Raw genomic sequence first — 8,871 nt, 5'->3', positions numbered from 1 at the left:
GAGAAAGTACAAACTGAAGAAAAGAGCATCAATGATGTTCCCGTCGCAAAAGAATTTCCTGATGTATTTCCGAAAGAATTACCGGGATTACCCCCACATCGATCCGTTGAATTTCAAATAGATCTTGTACCAGGAGCTGCACCAATAGCTCGTGCTCCTTACAGACTCGCACCCAGCGAGATGAAAGAACTACAAAGCCAATTACAAGAACTTTTAGAGCGTGGTTTCATTCGACCAAGCACATCACCGTGGGGAGCTCCTGTTTTGTTTGTCAAGAAGAAAGATGGTACATTCAGGTTGTGTATCGACTACCGAGAGTTGAACAAACTTACCATCAAGAACCGCTACCCACTACCGAGAATCGACGACTTATTTGATCAACTACAAGGCTCGTCTGTTTATTCAAAGATTGACTTACGTTCCGGGTATCATCAAATGCGGGTGAAAGAAGATGATATTCCAAAGACTGCTTTCAGAACACGTTACGGTCATTACGAGTTTATGGTCATGCCGTTTGGTTTAACTAATGCACCAGCTGTGTTCATGGACCTTATGAACCGAGTGTGTGGACCATACCTTGACAAGTTTGTCATTGTTTTCATTGATGACATACTTATTTACTCAAAGAATGACCAAGAACACGGTGAACATTTGAGAAAGGTGTTAGAAGTATTGAGGAAGGAAGAATTGTACGCTAAGTTTTCAAAGTGTGCATTTTGGTTGGAAGAAGTTCAATTCCTCGGTCACATAGTGAACAAAGAAGGTATTAAGGTGGATCCGGCAAAGATAGAAACTGTTGAAAAGTGGGAAACCCCGAAAACTCCGAAACACATACGCCAGTTTTTAGGACTAGCTGGTTACTACAGAAGGTTCATCCAAGACTTTTCCAGAATAACAAAACCCTTGACTGCATTAACGCATAAAGGGAAGAAATTTGAATGGAATGATGAACAAGAGAAAGCGTTTCAGTTATTGAAGAAAAAGCTAACTACGGCACCTATATTGTCATTGCCTGAAGGGAATGATGATTTTGTGATTTATTGTGATGCATCAAAGCAAGGTCTCGGTTGTGTATTAATGCAACGAACGAAGGTGATTGCTTATGCGTCTAGACAATTGAAGATTCACGAACAAAATTATACGACGCATGATTTGGAATTAGGCGCGGTTGTTTTTGCATTAAAGACTTGGAGGCACTACTTATATGGGGTCAAAAGTATTATATATACCGACCACAAAAGTCTTCAACACATATTTAATCAGAAACAACTGAATATGAGGCAGCGTAGGTGGATTGAATTATTGAATGATTACGACTTTGAGATTCGTTACCACCCGGGGAAGGCAAATGTGGTAGCCGATGCCTTGAGCAGGAAGGACAGAGAACCCATTCGAGTAAAATCTATGAATATAATGATTCATAATAACCTTACTACTCAAATAAAGGAGGCGCAACAAGGAGTTTTAAAAGAGGGAAATTTAAAGGATGAAATACCCAAAGGATCGGAGAAGCATCTTAATATTCGGGAAGACGGAACCCGGTATAGGGCTGAAAGGATTTGGGTACCAAAATTTGGAGATATGAGAGAAATGGTACTTAGAGAAGCTCATAAAACCAGATACTCAATACATCCTGGAACGGGGAAGATGTACAAGGATCTCAAGAAACATTTTTGGTGGCCGGGTATGAAAGCCGATGTTGCTAAATACGTAGGAGAATGTTTGACGTGTTCTAAAGTCAAAGCTGAGCATCAGAAACCATCAGGTCTACTTCAACAACCCGAAATCCCGGAATGGAAATGGGAAAACATTACCATGGATTTCATCACTAAATTGCCAAGGACTGCAAGTGGTTTTGATACTATTTGGGTAATAGTTGATCGTCTCACCAAATCAGCACACTTCCTACCAATAAGAGAAGATGACAAGATGGAGAAGTTAGCACGACTGTATTTGAAGGAAGTCGTCTCCAGACATGGAATACCAATCTCTATTATCTCTGATAGGGATGGCAGATTTATTTCAAGATTCTGGCAGACATTACAGCAAGCATTAGGAACTCGTCTAGACATGAGTACTGCCTATCATCCACAAACTGATGGGCAGAGCGAAAGGACGATACAAACGCTTGAAGACATGCTACGAGCATGTGTTATTGATTTCGGAAACAGTTGGGATCGACATCTACCGTTAGCAGAATTTTCCTACAACAACAGCTACCATTCAAGCATTGAGATGGCGCCGTTTGAAGTACTTTATGGTAGAAAGTGCAGGTCTCCGATTTGTTGGAGTGAGGTGGGGGATAGACAGATTACGGGTCCGGAGATTATACAAGAAACTACCGAGAAGATCATCCAAATTCAACAACGGTTGAAAACCGCCCAAAGTCGACAAAAGAGCTACGCTGACATTAAAAGAAAAGATATAGAATTTGAAATTGGAGAGATGGTCATGCTTAAAGTTTCACCTTGGAAAGGCGTTGTTCGATTTGGTAAACGAGGGAAATTAAATCCAAGGTATATTGGACCATTCAAGATTATTGATCGTGTCGGACCAGTAGCTTACAGACTTGAGTTACCTCAACAACTCGCGGCTGTACATAACACTTTCCACGTCTCGAATTTGAAGAAATGTTTTGCTAAAGAAGATCTCACTATTCCGTTAGATGAAATCCAAATCAACGAAAAACTTCAATTCATCGAAGAACCCGTCGAAATAATGGATCGTGAGGTTAAAAGACTTAAGCAAAACAAGATACCAATTGTTAAGGTTCGATGGAATGCTCGTAGAGGACCCGAGTTCACCTGGGAGCGTGAAGATCAGATGAAGAAGAAATACCCGCATCTATTTCCAGAAGATTCGTCAACACCTTCAACAGCTTAAAAATTTCGGGACGAAATTTATTTAACGGGTAGGTACTGTAGTGACCCGAACTTTTCCATGTTTATATATATTAATTGAGATTGATATTTACAAGATTAAATGTTTCCAACATGTTAAGCAATCAAACTTGTTAAGACTTGATTAATTGAAATATGTTTCATATAGACAATTGACCACCCAAGTTGACCGGTGATTCACGAACGTTAAAACTTGTAAAAACTATACGATGACATATATATGGTTATATATATAGTTAACATGTTTTTATTATAAGTATGTATCTCATTAGGTATTTTAACAATGAGTTATATACATAAAAATGAGACTATTAATTTAAGAAACTCGAAAACGATATATATAACGATTATCGTTATAACAACATCTTACTAGGTACATATGAATCATATTAAGATATTGATACACTTGGTTAATTATGTTAAATGATAAGTAAATATATTATTAAGTGTATTAACAATGAAATACATATGTAAAAATAAGACTACTAACTTAATGATTTCGAAACGAGACATATATGTAACGATTATCGTTGTAACGACATTTAACTGTATATACATCATAATGAGATATATTATATATCATAATATCATGATAATATAACAATTTAATATCTCATTTGTTATAATAAACAATGGGTTAACAACATTCAACAAGATCGTTAACCTAAAGGTTTCAAAACAATATTTACATGTAACGACTAACGATGACTTAACGACTCAGTTAAAATGTATATACATGTAGTGTTTTAATATGTATTCATACACTTTTGAAAGACTTCAAGACACTTATCAAAATACTTCTACTTAACAAAAATGCTTACAATTACATCCTCGTTCAGTTTCATCAACAATTCTACTCGTATGCACCCGTATTCGTACTCGTACAATACACAGCTTTTAGATGTATGTACTATTGGTATATACACTCCAATGATCAGCTCTTAGCAGCCCTTGTGAGTCACCTAACACATGTGGGAACCATCATTTGGCAACTAGCATGAAATATCTCATAAAATTACAAAAATATGAGTAATCATTCATGACTTATTTACATGAAAACAAAATTACATATCCTTTATATCTAATCCATACACCAACGACCAAAAACACCTACAAACACTTTCATTCTTCAATTTTCTTCATCTAATTGATCTCTCTCAAGTTCTATCTTCAAGTTCTAAGTGTTCTTCATAAATTTCAAAAGTTCTAGTTTCATAAAATCAAGAATACTTTTAAGTTTGCTAGCTCACTTCCAATCTTGTAAGGTGATCATCCAACCTCAAGAAATCTTTGTTTCTTACAGTAGGTTATCATTCTAATACAAGGTAATAATCATATTCAAACTTTGGTTCAATTTCTATAACTATAACAATCTTATTTCAAGTGATGATCTTACTTGAACTTGTTTTCGTGTCATGATTTTGCTTCAAGAACTTTGAGCCATCCAAGGATCCATTGAAGCTAGATCCATTTTTCTATTTTCCAGTAGGTTCATCCAAGGAACTTAAGGTAGTAATGATGTTCATAACATCATTCGATTCATACATATAAAGCTATCTTATTCGAAGGTTTAAACTTGTAATCACTAGAACATAGTTTAGTTAATTCTAAACTTGTTCGCAAACAAAAGTTAATCCTTCTAACTTGACTTTTAAAATCAACTAAACACATGTTCTATATCTATATGATATGCTAACTTAATGATTTAAAACCTGGAAACACGAAAAACACCGTAAAACCGGATTTACGCCGTCGTAGTAACACCGCGGGCTGTTTTGGGTTAGTTAATTAAAAACTATGATAAACTTTGATTTAAAAGTTGTTATTCTGAGAAAATGATTTTTATTATGAACATGAAACTATATCCAAAAATTATGGTTAAACTCAAAGTGGAAGTATGTTTTCTAAAATGGTCATCTAGACGTCGTTCTTTCGACTGAAATGACTACCTTTACAAAAACGACTTGTAACTTATTTTTCCGACTATAAACCTATACTTTTTCTGTTTAGATTCATAAAATAGAGTTCAATATGAAACCATAGCAATTTGATTAACTCAAAACGGATTTAAAATGAAGAAGTTATGGGTAAAACAAGATTGGATAATTTTTCTCATTTTAGCTACGTGAAAATTGGTAACAAATCTATTCCAACCATAACTTAATCAACTTGTATTGTATATTATGTAATCTTGAGATACCATAGACACGTATACAATGTTTCGACCTATCATGTCGACACATCTATATATATTTCGGAACAACCATAGACACTCTATATGTGAATGTTGGAGTTAGCTATACAGGGTTGAGGTTGATTCCAAAATATATATAGTTTGAGTTGTGATCAATACTGAGATACGTATACACTGGGTCGTGGATTGATTCAAGATAATATTTATCGATTTATTTCTGTACATCTAACTGTGGACAACTAGTTGTAGGTTACTAACGAGGACAGCTGACTTAATAAACTTAAAACATCAAAATCTATTAAAAGTGTTGTAAATATATTTTGAACATACTTTGATATATATGTATATATTGTTATAGGTTCGTGAATCAACCAGTGGCCAAGTCTTACTTCCCGACGAAGTAAAAATCTGTGAAAGTGAGTTATAGTCCCACTTTTAAAATCTAATATTTTTGGGATGAGAATACATGCAGGTTTTATAAATGATTTACAAAATAGACACAAGTACGTGAAACTACATTCTATGGTTGAATTATCGAAATCGAATATGCCCCTTTTTATTAAGTCTGGTAATCTAAGAATTAGGGAACAGACACCCTAATTGACGCGAATCCTAAAGATAGATCTATTGGGCCTAACAAACCCCATCCAAAGTACCGGATGCTTTAGTACTTCGAAATTTATATCATATCCGAAGGGTGTCCCGGAATGATGGGGATATTCTTATATATGCATCTTGTTAATGTCGGTTACCAGGTGTTCACCATATGAATGATTTTTATCTCTATGTATGGGATGTGTATTGAAATATGAAATCTTGTGGTCTATTATTATGATTTGATATATATAGGTTAAACCTATAACTCACCAACATTTTTGTTGACGTTTTAAGCATGCTTATTCTCAGGTGATTATTAAGAGCTTCCGCTGTCGCATACTTAAATAAGGACGAGATTTGGAGTCCATGCTTGTATGATATTGTGTAAAAACTGCATTCAAGAAACTTATTTTGTTGTAACATATTTGTATTGTAAACCATTATGTAATGGTCGTGTGTAAACAGGATATTTTAGATTATCATTATTTGATAATCTACGTAAAGCTTTTTAAACCTTTATTTATGAAATAAAGGTTATGGTTTGTTTTAAAAATGAATGCAGTCTTTGAAAAACGTCTCATATAGAGGTCAAAACCTCGCAACGAAATCAATTAATATGGAACGTTTTTAATCAATAAGAACGGGACATTTCAGTGATATCCCCCATCTTTCAAACGAAAGTCTCTTATAAACCAAGACATTCTTGGAACGTTCTTCGAATGTCTTACAAACTGATCTCGCCTTAAATAGTTGTGCCGAAGAATTCTGGCCGACTCTAGACAAGATTTCATCAATCATGTCTCCGGGTAGGTCTCTTAAAATATTGGGTTGTCTATCCATTTTGTGTTTTTAAACTGTAAAAAAGACAAGAGTTAGATTCATAAAAAAAATACTTATTAATACAAGCAATTTTTACATATATCATAAAGCATAAGAACACTATATTCCATATATTACACCACACGAATACAACTATCTTATTCCGACTAGCTCGTTTCTTCTTCTTCGGTTTTGGTTCGTTTTGCCAAGTTTCTAGGGATATATGATGTTCCCCTAATACGATCCGTCGTTGTCCACATTGGTTTAGAAAAACCTGGTGGTTTAGAGGTTCCCGGGTCATTGTTACAACTTAAGGACTTCGGGGGTTGACGATACATATAAAGTTCATCGGGGTTGGAATTAGATTTCTCTATTTTTATGCCCTTTCCCTTATTATTTTCTTTTGCCTTTTTAAATTCAGTTGGGGTAATTTCTATAACATCATCGGAATTCTCGTCGGAATCCGATTCATCGGAGAATTGGTAATCCTCCCAATATTTTGCTTCCTTGGCGGAAACACCATTGACCATAATTAACTTTGGTCGGTTGGTTGAGGATTTTCTTTTACTTAACCGTTTTATTATTTCCCCCACCGGTTCTATTTCTTCATCCGGTTCCGATTCTTCTTCCGGTTCCGATTCTTCTTCCGGTTCCGACTCTTCTTCCGGTTCCTCTTCGGGAACTTGTGAATTAGTCCACGAATCATTCCAATTTACATTTGACTCTTCATTATTATTAGGTGAGTCAATGGGACTTGTTCTAGAGGTAGACATCTATCACATAATATCAAACGCGTTAAGAGATTAATATATCACATAATATTCACATGTTAAAAATATATAATTTCCAACAAAATTTGTTAAGCAATCATTTTTCAAGTAAACACGGTCGAAGTCCAGACTCACTAATGCATCCTAACCAACTCGATAAGACACACTAATGAAAAATTCTGGTTCTCTAAGACCAACGCTCGGATACCAACTGAAATGTCCCGTTCTTATTGACTAAAAACGTTCCATATTAATTGATTTCTTTGCGAGGTTTTGACCTCTATATGAGACGTTTTTCAAAGACTGCATTCATTTTTAAAACAAACCATAACCTTTATTTCATAGATAAAGGTTTTAAAAAGCTTTACGTAGATTATCAAATAATGATAATCTAAAATATCATGTTTACACACGACCATTACATAATGGTTTACAATACAAATATGTTACAACAAAATAAGTTTCTTGAATGCAGTTTTTACACAATATCATACAAGCATGGACTCCAAATCTCGTCCTTATTTAAGTATGTGATAGCGGAAGCTCTTAATAATCACCTGAGAATAAACATGCTTAAAACGTCAACAAAAATGTTGGTGAGTTATAGGTTTAACCTATATATATCAAATCATAATAATAGACCACAAGATTTCATATTTCAATACACATCCCATACATAGAGATAAAAATCATTCATATGGTGAACACCTGGTAACCGACATTAACAAGATGCATATATAAGAATATCCCCATCATTCCGGGACACCCTTCGGATATGATATAAATTTCGAAGTACTAAAGCATCCAGTACTTTGGATGGGGTTTGTTAGGCCCAATAGATCTATCTTTAGGATTCGCGTCAATTAGGGTGTCTGTTCCCTAATTCATAGATTACCAGACTTAATAAAAAGGGGCATATTCGATTTCGATAATTCAACCATAGAATGTAGTTTCACGTACTTGTGTCTATTTTGTAAATCATTTATAAAACCTGCATGTATTCTCATCCCAAAAATATTAGATTTTAAAAGTGGGACTATAACTCACTTTCACAGATTTTTACTTCGTCGGGAAGTAAGACTTGGCCACTGGTTGATTCACGAACCTATAACAATATATACATATATATCAAAGTATGTTCAAAATATATTTACAACACTTTTAATATATTTTGATGTTTTAAGTTTATTAAGTCAGCTGTCCTCGTTAGTAACCTACAACTAGTTGTCCACAGTTAGATGTACAGAAATAAATCGATAAATATTATCTTGAATCAATCCACGACCCAGTGTATACGTATCTCAGTATTGATCACAACTCAAACTATATATATTTTGGAATCAACCTCAACCCTGTATAGCTAACTCCAACATTCACATATAGAGTGTCTATGGTTGTTCCGAAATATATATAGATGTGTCGACATGATAGGTCGAAACATTGTATACGTGTCTATGGTATCTCAAGATTACATAATATACAATACAAGTTGATTAAGTTATGGTTGGAATAGATTTGTTACCAATTTTCACGTAGCTAAAATGAGAAAAATTATCCAATCTTGTTTTACCCATAACTTCTTCATTTTAAA

This window comes from Rutidosis leptorrhynchoides, chromosome 11, assembly GCF_046630445.1.
Source record: "Rutidosis leptorrhynchoides isolate AG116_Rl617_1_P2 chromosome 11, CSIRO_AGI_Rlap_v1, whole genome shotgun sequence".
Classification (NCBI taxonomy): domain Eukaryota; kingdom Viridiplantae; phylum Streptophyta; class Magnoliopsida; order Asterales; family Asteraceae; genus Rutidosis; species Rutidosis leptorrhynchoides.
Note: the sequence above shows the minus strand (reverse complement) of the source record.